The sequence below is a fragment of the Lemur catta genome, chromosome 4 (genome assembly GCF_020740605.2).
Source record: "Lemur catta isolate mLemCat1 chromosome 4, mLemCat1.pri, whole genome shotgun sequence".
In the NCBI taxonomy this organism is placed as follows: Eukaryota; Metazoa; Chordata; class Mammalia; order Primates; family Lemuridae; genus Lemur; species Lemur catta.
This window is the reverse complement of record NC_059131.1, coordinates 53,025,628-53,044,406: the sequence shown is the minus strand read 5'-3', so window position 1 is coordinate 53,044,406 and position 18,779 is coordinate 53,025,628. Positions and strand designations below refer to the sequence as shown.

Below are 18,779 nucleotides of genomic sequence, written 5' to 3'. Positions count from 1 at the left end.
TCCTACTGATCTTCTTCAGAAATTCCAGTTATCTGCAAGCTAGCTCTCCACTTTGTCACTTCCTTGTCTTTCATTTCGTCATCTCTGTTACTGTTCTCTGCATTTGGAGAGAGTGGCTCATGTTAGTCCTTCACTTCACTGCTTGTTTTTTATTAACAGCTTTATTGATGCACAATTCACATACTATCCAATTCACCCATTTAAAGTGTACAATTCAATGACTTCATATTTCACAGAGTCATGCAGCCATCACCGCAATCAGTTTTAGAACATTTCCATCATCCCCAAAAGAAACCCGACCCTCCCCATTTGTCCCAGCTCTGGGTGACCACTAATCTACTTAATGTCTCTATAGATTTGTCTCTTCTGGACATTTCATATAATGGAACCATATACTCTAATACATGGCATTTTGTGACTGGCTTCTTTCCCTTAGCATAATGTTCATTCCTATTGTAGCAGGTATCAGAAATTTGTTTTCATGGCCAAATAATATTCCATTGTATGGACATGCCAAACCTTGTTTATCTCTTCATTAGGTCATGGACGTTTGAATTGTTTCTACCTTTTGTCTATTATGGATAATGATGCTGTGAACATTCATGCACAAGTATGTGTGTGAACATATGCTTTCACTTCCCTTGGGTATGGACCTAGCAGTGGAATTTCTGGGTTATATGGAGACTATATGTTTAAACTTTTGAGGGACTGCCAGAGTGTTTTCTGAAGTAGCTGCACCATTTTACATTTCCAGCAGAGATGTATGAGAGTTCCATTTTTTCCACATCCTCCTCAACACTTATTATCATCTGTCCTTTTTATTTTAACCACCCTAATGGATATGAAATGCTATCTCATTGGGGTTTTGATCTGCATTTCCCTGATGGCTAATGACATTGAGCATCTTTTCCTGTGCTTGTTGGCTGGTTTGGTTTTCCAAAGCATGAGGTCCTGCTTCATGAAACATCCAAAGATGTAGCCACACTGAACCTGCATTTCCTCAAGACCACATCCAGCTAAAAACTCAAGTTTCTAACTTTGACTTCAATTCTACTATTTTTGTTTTATTTCTTTTTAATCCTTCCTCAGGAGAAGCTGATGTATACTGTGCTCAATATCATCTCAAATTTCCAGTGGACGTTTTCCTATGTACTTCTGCTCCACGGAAGTGCTATCTTCCACTAACCCCTGCCTGGTTTCTAGAAGTTTTAAGTGATTGCGTGCACGAAAAACTAGTCATATTTTCTCGGGAATGATGAGATCTGCTGGAGAAAGTCACTTGTCACCAGATTGCTCCCTCTCCCTCCCCATTGCACACTCCAGGTTGTGGTTGTCACCATCATCCTTATCACCATTGCTGTTGTGACATGCAGGGACTTGAAATGAATCCTGGGGAGGATGATGCTCCAGCTGCCTCCCTGATAAGCATCAGAGAAATGCATGGAGGGAGAAGGGGAGTTGGGTTTTCTGAATTGTACACATTTTGAGTCTGTGAGTGAAGAAAGACTCCAGAATCAGAATGCGAGTGTCCACCTTTGTCGGGAGGTCTCTGTTCATGGAACAAAGCCGGGGGAGATTTCTCTGAACCCAGGCCCTCGTGCAGCGGGACAACGCCTTGTTAATCACTAGGTGGGATCGCAGCAGAGGCTGACCCTCTCAGACGGGTCAAGTGCCCTAATTTGGCCCAAACGCTCGCACTCCATGAGGCAGTGCCAGGAGCCATTGCAGTCACACTCATACTGTTGTTTTCCCCATGATAGGTTGAAAGAGAAAAAAGTAATACTTTGTACCCACATCTCATTCGAAAGTGGGGAGAATAAAGGTAGCCTTAGGTCAAGCAGATGGGGAGAAAGCACATTTCGTTGTGGGCATGAGCCAGCGGTTTCACCTGTGTCTGTTTCCCAGCCGGCTCCTGCGGGCGTTTGCATGTGGCCCACGTTGCAGGTGCCCTCGGCTGCCAGCCACGCTGTGGCTACTGCTGGGCTCGCAGGGCTGATGGCTGCGTCTTGTGATCTTGAATGACAGATTCCCCAGCATGTATGTCCAGAAATGTGGCATTTGGAGACACCAAACGTAAAGGTCTTTTTCATATGGATTTTAATAGTCTATATCTTTTTAAAAGCTGGATTTAGAAGGCACAGGTTCCAGGTTTTATTTCCTTTCCCTTGGATATATGGGGAAAACAGAAAGAACAAAAACTTGGCGGAGGAAGAGATTTCTGTCCTCTGAGCACTCTGTATGAGTTCAGGGGACCAGATACAGGCTCCTGGGCTCAGATCAAGAGCCTTGCTCCCCCCACCCCCAAGCAGTGAGTTGGAGCCGCCTGTCTCCTTACTGATCTCTCCTCTGCCAAGGTCCCTGCTATTGGGCATGATTTCTGGCCACGGTTTGATAGTCTATTAACCTTTACTTTTTCTGTCTGTCCCATGGCTAAACAAAATTTAAATCTGGAGGCCTGAAGGCCAAGACTGGCATTATTGTCATTGTACCCGAAGGAAGGCTGATCCATGGATCATGGGGTTAGGAAGAAAAGTGTCTATTTAAATGGGACATTTGTTACCAAGGTATTATAAACAGAACCCAGTGTTTTCAAATGGGAGTGCACAGAGCAAAACAGGAGAAAATGTCCCTCACGTGACACCTCCTTTGGGCCATTGTAATGGGTTATATTAGATTGAACCACATGAAGCTACCAATATTTGACAGCTTTTGACCTGCAAAAATGATTTCATATGGCTCAACATAATAGGTCCACTCTGCTTCCTGCCACTCATTCATTCAACAAAGATCAAATGATTGTTCACCTATTAGGTACCAGGCACTGCTCTAGGTGCTGAGAACACAGCCAACTGCAAGACACCCAAAAGTTCCTGCTTTCGTGAAGCTTATCCTAGCGAGAAGATACAGACAATGAAGCAAATAAATAAGTGAAATACAAATGTTAGATGGTGGTAATGGCTGTGGAGAAAAAGCAAAAGTGCCTTGGGAAGCGGAAGAAGAAGTGTCAGGTTAGGGGAGCAGGGAGGGAGATTGCAGTTTTAAATAGTTGGGCAGAAAAGGCTTCACAGAGTAGGTGATATTTGAATAAAGACCTGAAGCAAGTGAGAATAAGGCAGATAAACCCTTGTGGATGTGTTTACGGAGGGAAGAGTGAGTGCAAGAGCTCCGCCAGAGGTGGCAGCAAGCCTAGTACAATCAAGGGACATGGCAGCAGGAAGGCCATGTGTCTGGAGCACATGAAGGAAGGGGAGCTTATGGAGACAGGGTCAAAGAGATAACAGAGGACTGAGTGGACCTGGGCAGGACTTTGGCTTTTACTTGGAGTGAGGTTTATAGCAGAGGAGAGACTTGATTTGATTTATACTTTTAAAAGATCACTCTGGCTTCCACGTTGAGAATAGACTGAGGGGTGGGCAAGCAAAGGGCAGAAGCAGAGACATGGGAGCTGCTGGCAATGGCCCAAGTGAGCGAGGCTGGTGGGTCTGCGCCAGTGTGGACCAGCCAGCCCCCTGCATGTGCTTGTACACTGATGCACTGCACAGGGCATCGGCCTCGACGGAATCCAGCCCAGGGCCTAAGTGCAGCGCTGCACCCATCAAAGCAGGGGGCACCATTCTCTGCACAAAGGCTCAGCCCTACCCATTAAGTCATGGGGGTGATGTTTTCTAAATTTTACAAAATCAACACCATGTGGACCAGCAAAGGCTCTGGTGGTAGACAGGCAGGTGGTGAGAGATGCCGAGACTCCAAATATATCCTGGATCGATGTTGTCAGCTTTCCTGACAGGCTGGATGAAGGGTGTGAGAGAGAGAAAGGAACAAAGGGAAAAGCCAAGGTCATGGCCTGAGAAATGGAACAGTGGAGGTCCCACTTGCTGAGATGGGAAGGATGGGGAAGGAGCAGGCTGGGAGATGGGCAGAGATTTGCCCATAGTAAGCTAAAGATGCCCAGTAAACATCCAGAGGAGATGGTGCAGTAGGCAGTTGGATATGAGTGTTTGGGGCTAGGTCCATTGGATACATGGTCTAGATAATGTAAAAAGACTTGTTTCCTTGACCTTAAATATGTTTTGTCACCCAAAGTGGCTCAGGAAGAACAGTGGTAAGTACAATTGGTAACAGCCTGAGTCAACAGGTGCCTGTGGCCCCCATTCTCTCAGCATCCTGCAGAGATTGTGCCCTGTTGGTCATGTCCCAGCTGAGGCAGTGGCCCATTGTTGCTCTTCTTTTTTTAAAAAAGCAGCTAGTATGAGAGAGGTTTTGCTCAGATGTCAGGCGATTTAAGCTGAGAGGCCAGGTGTTTAGGGGGCTGGGGAGAAAGTCAGCTCCCTAACACTTGGAGAGTTTGGGGGCCTAGTCCCGTGTGAAGCTGAGTCCAGGAGGGACTCAGGCGTGCCCATTGGAAGAAGGGTAGCTGTGCTGCCAGGTACCCAGACAGCACCTGTGGTCACCCGTCTGATGGTCCCACTCACCTGCATGGTTCTGCTCTCTGGCCACATTGGCTCATCAGTCCAGGCCATGGTCTATCATATCTGGATTAGGAAGAGAGAAGACGACCTGGCCAAGCAGGCCAGGTGAGCAAGGAGGTGGAGGAATAGCTTCTCCAGTCCCTCATCCTACCATTCTCAAGGGTCCCGGAGTCTCCCTACAGCTGAGGGGTCCCGCAGGGAGCCCCTCCACACTAGCCTATCTCAAGCACTCAGCTCATACCAGCCCCCAAAGATGGATGTCAGTGGTTGAGATGCCAAGAGTGCCCTCCTTTTTCTCCTCCAAGTCCCTTGAACCTGGTGGACTTGTTGCTAATCCCTAGATGGAGCCCTGGGGCAAGAAGGGGGTCCTTTTGTCAGTCTTCCTCCTTGACCATGTTCTAGATGCTCACCCTCCTCCCAAAAATGCCCTAGGTTTTTATCTGCCCCCTCTTACTCTCCCCCAACTATGACAAATAGCTGCAAGGGGATTCCCAATCCACGTAGCCCATTCCTGTCATTTTCAAAGGCCTCTCCAAGTCTTGCATAGCCCACTGGTTTTCTGTTTTGCAGCTGGTCTCCAAATAAGTCTATAGGTCTGGGCAGGCTCCCCAAGGAGCCGTGTGGGTAAGTCCACCAGAATCCCCTCCCTCTGCTGATCACTCTCCTTCCCTCACCGTGGCTCCACTCGGCCTTTTTCACTATTAACCAGCAGCCACCCAGGTGGCTCCTTGCAGTCTCTCATAAGCCCAGATATTTCCTCCTGGCCTTGAGCATGAGCCACTGCCCCGTGCAGATCAGCCAAGCCAAGTGACAAGATCAACAGTCTCACACGCATTTGTCCTGGTTCTCCCAGGCTTCTGCTGAGCCTGGGGGCTTTCCCTTGCAGGCTTTCAGAATACATTTTACCCATAATGTAAGAATTAAAAACTGCTCTATTTCTCATCTAACAAAAATGCTGTTAGCCATCTTGCTTTAGATGATGGTCTCCCCCAGCAGGTTTGTCCCATCCACTTTTCCCTTCCTGGGTCCCCTCTACCCTTTCTTTCCTAACTTCTTTCTGGGTGAAGACCCTGGGAGTTATACCCATCCTGCTGGGATCTTACAGTCCATGCTGACAGAGCGGACTGTGTCCAGGTGCCTGTGGTCTTGGCAGGGGTGTTCAGCTTTGCATCCAGAGTCTCTAGGAAGTTATGCACCCCACACAGGTATGTCAACTTATTTCCTGTGAGTCCAGTTCAAGACTTGTGAAGGTGTGTCTGCTCTCTCCTGATCATCCAGAACAGACACTGCATTCTGCAATAAAGGGCCCTATATTAACTGTCTTCTGCCTGTCGTGTGGCTTACTCAATGGCAAAGAGATTCCATCTGGAGACTCCTGATGGGTCTTAAGGAGCCCAGTTCTCTATTCCCAGAAGGCCCCAGGGTGTATCTGTGTGGTGGCTGCTTTGTCCCAGGGCACATCTTTGGTCCCATTATTCCCCTAGCCCTTCACTCCACGAGCAGGAGCCAAAGGATTGAACGCAGCAGCCCACTGGGTCCTGCTCCCCACCTGTGGGTAACCAGGGGTTCGTGTGACCCTCCTCAGGGCTTTCCTGGCCAAAAGCTGACAACATGGCCACCAGACCACCAACTGTCCTTAGGCCAGTAATCTGCCCTCTCAGGGTCTTGTTGGCCCACAGACATTGTGGTCACCCTGGTTACTGCTCCCCTGTGACTTGCTCTCACCCTTGGGGAAGGGGGGATATCACTTATTCCTTCTGCATGCCTTACTGAGAAAGTGAGCTGGAGAGCCAACAAGTTAAAATGTGCTCTACCTGCTCCAACTCGAGGAGCCTGCAAGACCTGCCCTTCCTTGTTTAAAAGGCCTGTCAGGGTGCCACGCCAACTCGGGCCAGCTGGGGTGGGGCAGGTAGAGGAGGGAGGAAGGACACTGTCCGTCCCCAAAGCACTGCAATGCTGAGATGCTCAGGGTGGTGACTAATTCTGGACCACAAACCACTGGTGCACACGTGCTGGGCCACTTGCCTGCCCAGTGGCCCAGCGCACGGGTGCAAACAATGACACACCCAATTTGATCAGCTTAGACATACTCAGTGGAAGGAAGTGGTATCGTGGGGATGGGTAGGTAGGAAGAGGGGAGAATTATAATCCTGATACGCAAGGAAGGGAAAGGGATCCAAGTTGCAGAAAGGCAAACTTGTAATCTTCTGTCTACCTGAGGTTTCACTGAGAGGAAACCCAGCACGACAGTGGGAGAATAATATTTTTAAGCCAAACCTGGACTGTTCCACCAGCCAGCTTCTACTCTCCTGAGATCACGAGATGCTCAGCAGGGCTCCACCCGAACAGGAAGTGGCAAAGCCAGCTGATCTCGCCGCTGATATGAAAGTCATGGTTCACCTTGAGTAATTACACAACGAACACCCAGACCTTCGGGGGGAAGGAAGGAGCTAGTGGGAGCATGTGTGTAACTTCACTGTAAATGAAATCCACACATTGGCAAAGAAAACAATCGACTTTCACAATCATCTCAAATCCGTTTCCTCTGACTCTCTTCACAAACTTGTATATAAATAGGGCAGGAATCAGTCATCCCATTTTACAGAAAAGAGGCAGGGAATGGAGGGATAGTTTGCTCACAGGTCAGGTCAGAAATCCATATTTTGTCCATAAGTTGTTGCAAATTCTAATGGTCAGAAAATATACTGTTGCAAACCTTAATGGTCAGAAAATATATAATGTGATCATTAAAATAAAGTATAAAATTCAAAATAAAACATGGAATTAATTTCTGATTATTAGTTCTGATGGCAAAAAGAGGAAATCAATTTGGGCCAGTTTCATAAAAGAAGTTACCACTCTTTATCTGTTATGGAAAAAATTTATTTATGAAATTTGACGTACCCAGTACAATTAAAAGTTGTGCACACTTTCATTTGAAACATAACCATTTCCAATGTTAATCTCGAGTTGGTGTTGGGTAAAGTTGTCACCAAGAAGTTTCATGTGTGGTTCCAGATACTTGCGGCAGGAAAAAAGCAATGAGGATGTTAAACAACAATAAGGCCTTGGGGTCTGGGGGTGCCCTATGTGCAAGTTTCTGCATTCGGTCACATCTGTGAGCACAGCTGGATTTCTATAAAAATTTATTTCAGTTTTGAAAGATAACATTGTTCAAGCAGAGGAGTGTATTGGGATCACCTTCAAATGCCCCAAAACATCTGGGGTGAAGGGAGTGTAGCAGAAAATAGCCTACAAGTTTTAAAACCACATAGATTTTTCCCACCTTGCTGTAGGACTTTTGGGTCTGGGAGGTGGGAAAAGGCTAAAAACAGACTGTGGCCCTCACCCTCATTCAGGTGATACCAATAACAAAGTGATTATGGCCATATAATTGAGAGGAATTTGATCTCTGCACAAAGCAAAATTTCCAGAGCAAGTACAAGAGGTAATTTTTTAAAAGACGGAAATGTTTCCACGTCTGTGATCTCTGTTCTGTCCCAGCTTCATCCCTCAGCTCCGCTAAACACCTGAGCCACGGTTTACCAGGGAGCTCATTAGAGGGGCCTCTCTCAAGCCCCAACCCCCTGCCTGGGAACAGCATTTCTGTCTGACACCTGTGATTTTAAAGATGGGGCCTTCTAGATGGGAGCTGATTTCTAGAAAAGGGCCCTGATCAGTCAGCTGATAGCACACAGGAAGTTGCTAGAGATTTACACCAAACCCATCCACTGTTCTTTGCATAACATTTATAACAAATGTCCCTTCTCAAAATAAGTATGGGCTTTAGATCACTGGACAACCCTGACGGTAGACGTCACTCATGCTGAGTTTGGGAATAAAGCAGGTGATTCCGATGGTGACCGGAGCCAGGCACCAGGAGAAGTTCAGAAGGCCTGAGCCCTTGGGGGTCTGCGTGCCATCCCCGCTCTGTCATTACTCACTGTGATTTCTGAAGCCCAGACTTCTCATTTACAAGAGCAGGATGATAATATCTATTGTGGGGTATTCCTGTGAGCATTAGGTCTCAGGTATAGGTAAAGTGCCTGGCTCATAGAAGGCACTTGTTAAAGAGTAGTAATAATAATTGTTAAATTACCTTAAAACAGTATCTGACAATAAGCTTGTGGCAGGCTGAATAATGGTCCCCTGAAGATATCCATGTCCTAGTACCTAGAACTTGAGAATGTGTTTATACACACTTGAAAACGTGTGTATAAAAGAACTTTTTTTCTCTATATTTTCAACATTTCTCTTCTGGTCACCAAAATGTGTGGAGTTTTTTTTTGTTTGGTTTGGCTTTTTTTTTTTTTTTTTTTTTGCCATCTTGACTAATTCTCTGACACCAGCTGAGTATCCTACAACTCAATTCAGGCCGGACACTGTCTACTTGGAGTTGGAGTTAGCATCAGGTCCCGAAGGTCAAGGGCTCAGTCTCACAAGGTTGTCCCCACTTGAGACATCAATCAAAAGTCCTAGGTTGTCACCGGTACTTCTGAATGACAGTCTATAAATCAGGCGTCCTAGGACTCCTTCCTTGGGTTTGATAATTTGCTAGAATAGCCTACAGAACTCAGAGAAACACTTCGGTTTGCCAGTTTATTATATAATGAAGGACATAAAGAGGTATGTAGGATAAAGTCTGGAAGGGTCCTGAGTGCAGGAGCTTCCTTCCCTGTGGCGTTGGGGTGCACCACCCTATCGAACGTGGATATGTTTACCAACCCCAAAGCTCTCCAAACTCCATATTTTAGAGGGTTTTTTTTTTTTTGGAGGCTTCATCATGTAGGCATGATCAATTATTGATCTATTATTAACTCAATCTCCAGCCCCTCTGCCCTCCTCAGAGGACTGAAAGTTCCAAACCTCTAATCATGGCTTGGTCTTTCTGGTGACCAGCCTCCATCCTGAAGCTGCCTAGGGGACGATCGAGAGTTGCCTTCTTAGAACAAAACATGCTCCTATCACCCAGAAAATACCAAGATATTTAAGAACTCTGTGTCAGGAACCAGGGTCAAAGACCAAATGTTAGAACAAAAGACGCTGCTAGCACCCTTAGCACTTAGGAAATGACAAGGGTTTAGGAGCTCTGTATCCAGAACCATGGGCAGAGACCAATATATATATATTTCTTTTATTTCACAGCACAGTAAAGGCACTTTTCAGATATGATTAAGTGAAGGATCTTGAGATGGGGACATCATCCCAGATTATCCAGGTGGGCCCTACTTGTAATGACAAAGTCCTTATAAGGAGACAGGAGATGTGACTAGAGGAGTAGGAAATGTGAGTACAGAGCAAAGGTCAGAGGTATGCAAGAAAGGGGCCACAGGCAAGTTTTATAGGAAGCCTCTAGAAGCTGCAAAAGGTAAGGAAATGATTCTCTCCCCAGATCCTCCTGAAGGAACCAGCCCTGCTGACACCTGGACTTTACTCCAGTGAGACCAATTTTAGACTTCTGACCTCCAAAACTATCAAAGAATAAATCTATGTTGCTTTGAGCTACTAAGTTTGTGGTCATTTGTCACAGCAGCAAGAGGAAACTCATACAAAGGTTATGAAACCAATTTTCTCAGGTGGCCCAAAAGTTGCCCCTGGAAGAAATTTCCAACGAGACCACCTTTCTCATTTTTTCAGAGGAAGATTATTACCTATTTATGACATATCTATTTTGTACCAGATTCAAAAGTAGGCAAGCCTACCAAGGGAGAACGTGTAGCATGGGAAGAACAGAGGCCCTAAGGCTGACCTGACACTAGTGATTCGTGGACTTCCCTGTGAATTTAAATCACCTGGGTCTTGTTAAGATGAAGAGTCTGAGTCAGGAAGCCCAGGGTCTGGCCTAAGACTCAGCATTTCTCACATGCTCCCAGATGATGTGATGCTGCCGGTCCTTGGACCACAATTTGAGTAGCCAGGCTCTAGAGGACCACTCTGAGGGAACACATTTGATTAGCACAGAAGAGATTCTTTTAACAGATCTGTGCTTAACTAACTTCCCAGTTCTCTCCCATCCTTTCTAAAACTCCTCGATTGGTGGCCGGTGTCTGTTGAGTGCTCACAACTGATAGCAGCCATTCACTTCTGCTTCCCCCAAGTAAAGTGTACGGATAAACTCAGCTGTACCCATTTCCAGCTAATGCGTCCCAGGGTAATACAGACTGTACTTACTCTTCTAGTTACATGATGAAGTAGATTACTTAAACCAAAGAAATATGAGTACAAAGGGAAAAACAGAGCTCTTTCTATGAAAACTAAGTTCATTGCTTTGGAAAGAGAGAATAAAAGTATATTACTATAAAATATGTCAATTTACATGTGAGTAAGTGGAAGGAAGAATCACAAAAATCTCCACACACAGTATGCCTTGAAACGTATCCTAGTTTTCACTCCCACTTTGGAGAAGCCAAAGCTTTCCTGCCGGTGCCTTACAGATAAGGTTTCTACAAGAAAAGCCATAGGAATATGCATCTGCTTTTTAAGTTAGAACACAAAAGGTCAAGTGACTGCTGTCGCTCTGAACGGTGGTGCTGGTGCTGTGGCTCGCAGTGCTGACCTATGGCTTCACACAGACACGGCACTGCAGTTGTCACCTGACACCCGTGTCAAGCCCCAGCTCCGCAAACCTGTCAGAGGCTGTGATTAAACTCTCATCTTTTGCAGAGGAAGAGCCTAACACTCAAAAAGAAAAGAGTGAATTGACTCAGTTCTAGAGCCAGTAAAAGCCTCAACATCCTGACCCTGGGCCAGATCACAATGTTCTGCCAGAACTTGCCCTTTAAAAATTCTGATTTATAAAGTGTAGGATCTAAAGTTTAACATATACCATCATGCACTAAATAACGACGTTTCCGTTGACCGCAAACTGCACATACAATGTGGTTTCATAAAATTATAATACTGTATTTTTACTGTACCTTTTCTATGTTTAGACACACAATACCATTGTGCTACAACTTCCTACAGTATTCAGTACAGTAACATGGTAACACGCTACCATATAGCCTGGGTGTGTACCGCCTGGGTTTGGGTAAGTACACTCTATGATGTTTGCACAACGATGAAATTGCCTAACAACACGTCTCAGAACATATTCCTGCATGACTGTTTTTAACTTTAACGGAAATATTAAGGAATATAAATACTCCTAAACATATAGAATGTCACATTCTGACATTTAAAGAGAAAAAGCCTGAATGTATTATTCAACCAGGTTGCTAGGCTGTGGTAAAACCACTGCAGACTGAAGGAAGTCTGGGTCAGAAAACTGTATAAAGTAGAAGAAGGATGCCGATCTGAGATGGGCCTAGAGACCCCATAGTGGTTTCTCACCAATGTAAGAGCTACCTCAAGATGACATCATGTGGTTGAGGGTTTGAATAAAACTACATATAAACATTCTCAATCTGTTTGTGCCAGACAATTGAAGCTTCAGTTTTATGAAATTATGAAGGCAAAAGAACTCATATTTCCCATCTTCTGAGTTACCTTCTGCGAGAGAAGGGTGTCCATGCAAGCCCCAGGGAAAGATGGGAGCAATCCAGGGCACACTCAGGAACCCCGTGGGGCTCTCCCTCGTCAAGCTGACCCACGGCAGTGTCCCTGTCCGTCTTGACAGTTCTGTCTATGCTCTGGGGAGGAGCCACGGAACGTAAGAGTTAGGAATCATTCCCATAGCATCAGAGTATGTCCCCAAAGGGTTACATGGATTTTCAAGAGGGGAACTCGCTGAGCAGCTGTCCCCCTCCTCTATTTCATCTTTCCTTCTTCTTTTGAAATGGGTTACCAGGGACAATGAGTGCCAAGTGTCAAAAAAGGCAAACAAACTACCTGGGCCTTCCGACGTAAGCTGGTAAGGCAAACATACTCCTTACCTCTCTGCTGTCCCCAGTCCCACCTAGATGGCAGTAAAGAATGACAGGAGGAAGACGGGCACAGGAAAGGATCACCAGGCTAGTTTTTGGCAGTTGATGGGTGCGATTACACTGAGGGAGAAACACCAGCAGAAGAAACAACAGCTCAGAACGTGGCGTGGAAAAGGCAGCAGCAGAGCAGGCAGCTGGAAGGGCCCCGGCCTCGGAAATGACAGGTATGAATACGAACAAACACCTGTGGATAGGTTCCTTCCCCCCACCCATTCACAGATAGTGGCTTTTGTGGCCCAGCCTGGAGCCAGAGAGCTGTTCTTTGCAGCCACTTGATCCGTGTGTCTGGGAGGAGACATCGCTCCAGAATAGTACCTTATTGGGGTACTTCACCACTAACCTAAACTCAACTACTTTTTAACTTAAAAGAACATATTGCACGACAAGAAGGCCAGGGTAGGGTGGCTCCCGGATGGTTCATTTGGGGGCTCTGAGATGTCATTACCCATCAGAGGCTTCCCACCTTCCAGCTTTTCCCACTCAGAGTGTCACACATCCCAGCACCACAAGGTGGCAGCAGCAGTCCTATGCCTCTCCCCTAGGCGGGAAACCGTCTCCATCCAGCAAGGGCTGAGGAGGCCTCCCTTCTTCACGAGCATCTCTTTTAGGGAAGAACATTTCCCAGAGCCCCTAAAACAAACCTCCCAACACACTTCATTAGCCTGAGCAGGGTCACGTACCCGCCCCTAAACCAATCAATGGCAAGAGAAATTATGGTTTGGGTTTTTTGTTTGTTTGTTTCGTTTTGTTGTTGTTGTTGTTTTTGGTTGTCTTAGTGCTTCTGCAACTTGAGCAGACATCAAAACACCTAGAGAACTTGCTAAACCATCAGGCCGACTGCTGAGCGCCACCCCCAGAGGTTCTGATTTAATACATCTGGGTGTGGGGGGCGGGGAGATTGGCATTTCTACCGAGTTCCCGGGTAGTGCTGAAGGTGCTGGTTTGAGAACCACTCGATTTGAGGAGGAAACCAGCCATGAAAGGGCCCATCCGCTTTCGGCATTTTAAGAGTGGTTTCAAGCCTGACTTCCTGCCCACAGGTTTCGAGCTAAGCCTTCCAGCGCACACGGCCCGCCCTCCTGCTCAGGGCTAGTCATCCCTCTCGTCGGGGAAGTTGCAACTGTAACCATCACCAAGAGCTAAAAGCAGAAATGTCCAAAAGTAGCTACCTCCGGGGAGCAGCAAGAGAGGAGGGGGAGGAAGGGAAATAATAAGATGATTTCCCTTTTATGATTGGTATATGCCCATCTGAACAGATTGGATTTTTCTTTTCTTCTGTATATTACTTTAACAAGAATGCATTTGTAGCACACATTGTTCGTACTAAAGAATATTCTCAACTTTTTTCCTTTCTTCAGACAGGCATTTCCATGCATCAAGTCAAGGTTGTGAATGGAACTTAATGTAGGTGGCAGTAGCCGGTCTTTCAAGAATACCAACAATTGAGTTTAAATCACTGTATTGAGGTTGACAAAATATTAAGCTATGGTTTGCACCAAAATTTATCTTAGCAAGGGCACTCTTCCCTTTTGGAAAAATATTCTGAGAAGGACCTGGGAGGAAAGTTCACATCTATTCCTCCCTGAGCCACCACCAGCAGCACCATGGACCTCCACGAAGGCAGCACCAAGCCTCCAGAGAAACAAGCTGAATGTTCTGCAAATACAGAAGCCCTTGGACCTCCTTGGGAAATCCAGCAGAGGGCAGAGAAGGAATAAGAGAGAAATGGGTGCTGTCGGGAGGGAAGGGGTTGCACTCCATGTAAGTGATTTTGTTGGGTGGAAACTAAAAAAGCCAAGTTTCAAGTTTGACATGAGATGACCCAGACAAACCAGGAGGAAGCAGAAGGCCAAGGAGGCAGAAGAGACTCCAAGAACTACATAAGGTGAGTCCACACTGGGGAGATGTGGCAGAGATCTTCGTTGTCACTTTGCATAGGCCAAGTTATTCAAGAGTTGAAGGCAATTTTACCTTCATCTCAAGGGGCAGATCAGCCCCTAGCTGACTCCCAGTTATATAAGAACTAGAAAAAGCCACCAAGTTCATGTCAGAGAGCAAATATTTCAGCCCTGGGAAATTGCCAGGTGACTGAGGACTCTGCCCTTCTGAGAAGGAGCTGTCACTCAGCTGCTGCAGCGACATCTTGGAGATTGGCGGTGGGGGGTGTCCAGCAGGGTCCAGAGCCACTTAGGCTAGAGGTCACTGTGGACCAAAAGCTAAGTGTATCCTCCGGATGGAACAACTCTCAGAGCTCCTAGGCTGGCATTTATCCATAGAAGAAGCTACAAAAGCCAAGTCTGACCCATTGCAGGGGACTCTCTTAAGCTAGTAAGTAAGTTAATAAATAAATAAATAAATAAATAAATGCTCTATAATTATTTTAAGCCTGGCTCATGCCATAATCATTATTTCATGCACCTTGTGAAGAATAAAGACTCTGATTCAAATGATACTTATGTTCCATTTGGTTCTGGTCATCATTCCCCACTAATACCCAGGAAATAATCTGAAGTTCTTCCATTAGTACAAAATTATTGTTATTATTCTATTTGTTCAGGAACTTAATGGATTCTGTTCATCAATGCATTTCTTCTAGAATTCAAGTTTGTGTGTTTTTTTTTTAAAGCATTGCTATTTCTCTTCCTAATTGCAATCCTAGGTTGAATTATTTTTTTTTCCTTCCTTTCTATGGCCAATTCTCCTTTTTATTTATAAATTACCTATTTGATTCATTTGCTGACCTAACATAAAATCAACTTCATGCTATCATGCTGGGTAATTGGCTGATTCCTTTATGGATCAGATGGAAAGGCTTGTCAGCAGACCGCTCTATAACGCATCTCTCAGAAAGGTTAACACTATTACCTTAAGGAAAGCCATTCTTTAACTTATTAGAACAAAAAAATTGAGGAGAAATGTATTGGCCATTTAGTCTCATAATCCAAAATCCAATTAGATTCTGCTCTTCTTGTGTCCACCCTGAAGAGGCTCATGAGGCCATACAGACGTCCACACTGGCTGGCCTGTCACATTTGTTCTCCTAGCACTCAGGGACAAGGACCATATGGCTGGCTCAGGGAGGCACAGCGGGACTGAAATACCAGGCACATGTACTTGCCAAATTATGGGATATTTGGATCTTGGATTATTCTGTTCCAAGTTATAGCCTGGTAGGGAAAAGTTGTCTGTTTTTCTTCATCTGTATGTAATCACTGGAAATAGTTACCAAGAGGAACAATTTTTGTTTCTGGCTCCCTCTGCTGACCTTTCAGAAAACCACTTGTCCCCTTACTGTTTCTGATTTGCTTAGAGCTTTTATCATGAATGGATGTTGAATTTTGTCAAATAATTATGTGAAATATATTAAGATCATAGGATTTTTCTTTTTTCATTCCATTGATATGAATTATAATTATTTATTTTTGAATGTTAAACCAGCTTTGCACTCTTGAGATGAATCCCATTTAATTTGATAATTTTCCTTATTATTTATTGCTATATTTGATTTGCTAATATTTTACTAGGGGTTTTTGTGTCTAGATTGATGGGGCATAATCTGTACTCATATGATGGCCTGATATAACTTGGGAACTATTTTCTCCTCTACTATTTTCTGGAGAAGTTTGTATAAGATTTGTATTGTTTTTTCCTTAAATGTTTGATAGAATTTATCCGTGAACTGATCCGGGCCTGGATTTTTCTTTGTGGGAAGGTGTTTAACCACAAATTTAATTTATTTAATAGATATAGCGCTAATCAGATTACTGTCTTCTTAAATGAGCTTTATTAGTTTATCTATTTTCTTCATTTTTTTTCTGATAAGTCTAGCTAGAGTTTTTCATTTGTGTTGATCTTTTCAAAGAACAAACAATTACATTTATCATTGATTTTCTCTATTATATTTCTGTTTTCAGTTTTATTAACTTCTCTTATTTCCTACTTTTTATTAATTTTCTCCTATTATCACATTTACTTTTCTTTTTCTATTTTCTTAAGATAGAGACTTAAATTATTGACTTAAGATTTTTTATCCTTTTTCTAATATTTGATGCCATAAATTTCCCTCTACGCACAACTTTAACTCTAGCTCACAAATTTTGGTATGTTGTATTTTTATATTCATTTAATTCAAAATATTTTCCAATTTAGCTTGTGATTTCTTCATTGACACATGAGTTATTTAAAGTATGTTGCTTAATTTTAAATTCTTTGAGGATGTTTTAGACATGTTTCTGTTCTTTAATTTCTAGTTTAATTTCAATGTGTTCAGGGATCATACTTTATACAATTTGACTCATTTTAAATTTATTGTGAATATTTCCTATCTTGATGGATGAAGGATATACACTTGAAAAGAATGTGTATTCTAATGTTGTGAGTGGATTTTTCTACAATTGTAAGTTAGGTAAAACTGGTTGATGGCTTTGTTCAGGAATTCTATATCCTTACTTTTCTTCTACTTGTTCTATTTATTCCTAAAGATAAAGTATTGAAATCTTCAACTATAATTGTGGATTTGTCCTTATCTATTTTCTGTTTTATCAGGTTAGGTTTTTTAAAAATATATTTTGAAATTCTGTTATCAGGTTCTTGTTTCATTTTTCTGTTTTCCTGTATTTTTTATTAAATTGCTATTTTTTATAATTCCATTTATCTTATTTATTGGATTATTAGCTATAACTCTTTTATTTACTTGTTTGTTTGTTTTTGGTTAGTAGTTGTTATAGGACTACAGTTCTTGTTTTTAACTTACTGTTTACCTTCAAATAACATTATACCATTTCACATATACAGTATACATTCATTTTCCCCACTCTGCCTTTGTGCTATCATTATCATATATTTTATTTTATGTATGTTATAAACACCACCAAATAATGTCATAATTTTTGCTTTAAGCAGTTCATTTTCTTTTAAAGAAAATTAGAAGAATAAAAGTAATTTAAAGTTTTCTACCTTTTTTGCCATTTTTAGCACTCTTCAATCTTTTGTATGTATCCAAATTTCATTTCCATCTTGTATTACATTCCTCAGCCTGAAGAAATTTCTTTCATCTTTCTCAGTGCTGGTGTGCTGACAATGAGTTTTCTCAGTGCTTGTTTACCTAAAAAAATTTTCACCTTTATTGCTGAAACATATTTTCACTGGATATATAATTCTAATTTGACAATTCTTTTTTTTTTTTTTTTTTTTTAAGATAATATCACTCCATTGTCTTCTGGTACCAGCCCATGGCCTGTTAGGAGCTGGCTGCAGCCACTCCCCATCCCTCGAATCACCACCTGAGCTCTGCTTCCCCTCTACCCTTCCCCTTTCCATGGAAAAATTGTCTTCCATGAAACCAGTCCCTGGTGCCAGAAAGGTTGGGGACCGCCAAATACAGAAATGAAATAGCCTGACCCTTACCTGCCCACACCATTACTCCCACCCAGGTATTTCTGGTAGTCTCCCTGGGCTGTGCACATAGGGAAATCTCATTACCATGACACCTGCACAGACCCGCAGGCATTGCCATTATGTGAGCATCGTGGTCTCTCTTCAAATATCCACCACACTCAGCAGTTTCCTGGCTTGTGGTCACCATCACGCTCCCAAGCAGATCCTGCCCCTGCTCCAGTGAAGCTTGTCCGGGGATGACCATCACTGCTGCCACCCCGGGCTATCCTGCTGCAGAGAGAGAGCCACAGGGCACCAGAGCTGTGCAAAGTTGTAGAGAGCAGTGAGAGAGAAGGTTTCCCTCCATTTAGTGTTACATGCTGTGTGAGGGATCCCAGAGCAGGATTGCTGGAGCAGGGTGTGTTACAGAATTTCCAGTTTATCTTTCAGTTTTATCCCCTGATAGACATGGGGGCATCTAAGCAAGGGCAGATTTAGGTTAATAGCAATTATGTCTTCTGAATTCCTACTGCCTTTGGGAAACACCTGTTTTCACTGGTTGAAAGTCTTTCTCTTTGGCTGCTTCTTGCCTCAGGCTACGACCTCCCACAGCAGGCTTCAAGGCCGTCCCACCAGCTCTCCAGAAATACCCTGTTATGTCTGAACTTCAGTGGTGTGTGCAGCTTGAATCCCACACAGAGACATGCAGCACCAATCAGAAGACTCCTTTGTCCCCAGTGCCAATAGCCATCTGTCAAATCTGTTCTCCTATTAGCCAAGTATTTCTGAATTCTTCGCAGCAGGCTGTGCCTCCAGTTGCAATTTCCATGTTGAAAATATATTTTTCATTAGGTGTTTTTCCCCAAAGACCTTAGAAAAATGCAAAGCAGGCTCAAATGTTCACAGTGCGATTGGAATTGCTGCATTTTAATCATATGAATTGACATTTATAGGTGTTTATCTTTGGGAGTGGTGAGGTGGGGGGGCGTATGTGTTCAATGTCAAGAAC

At 43.9% G+C, this 18,779-nt stretch overlaps 1 long non-coding RNA gene across 1 annotated transcript; it reads right to left on the bottom strand.

Moving 5' to 3' along the window:
* On the bottom strand, window positions 1-18,268 carry LOC123636447. Its single transcript, XR_006734539.1, has 3 exons — window positions 17,876-18,268; window positions 17,351-17,498; window positions 1-97 (listed from the first exon to the last, which is right to left on the bottom strand). It is a non-coding gene; the product is annotated as an uncharacterized LOC123636447 (long non-coding RNA).
* Window positions 18,269-18,779: the final 511 nt, after the last annotated feature.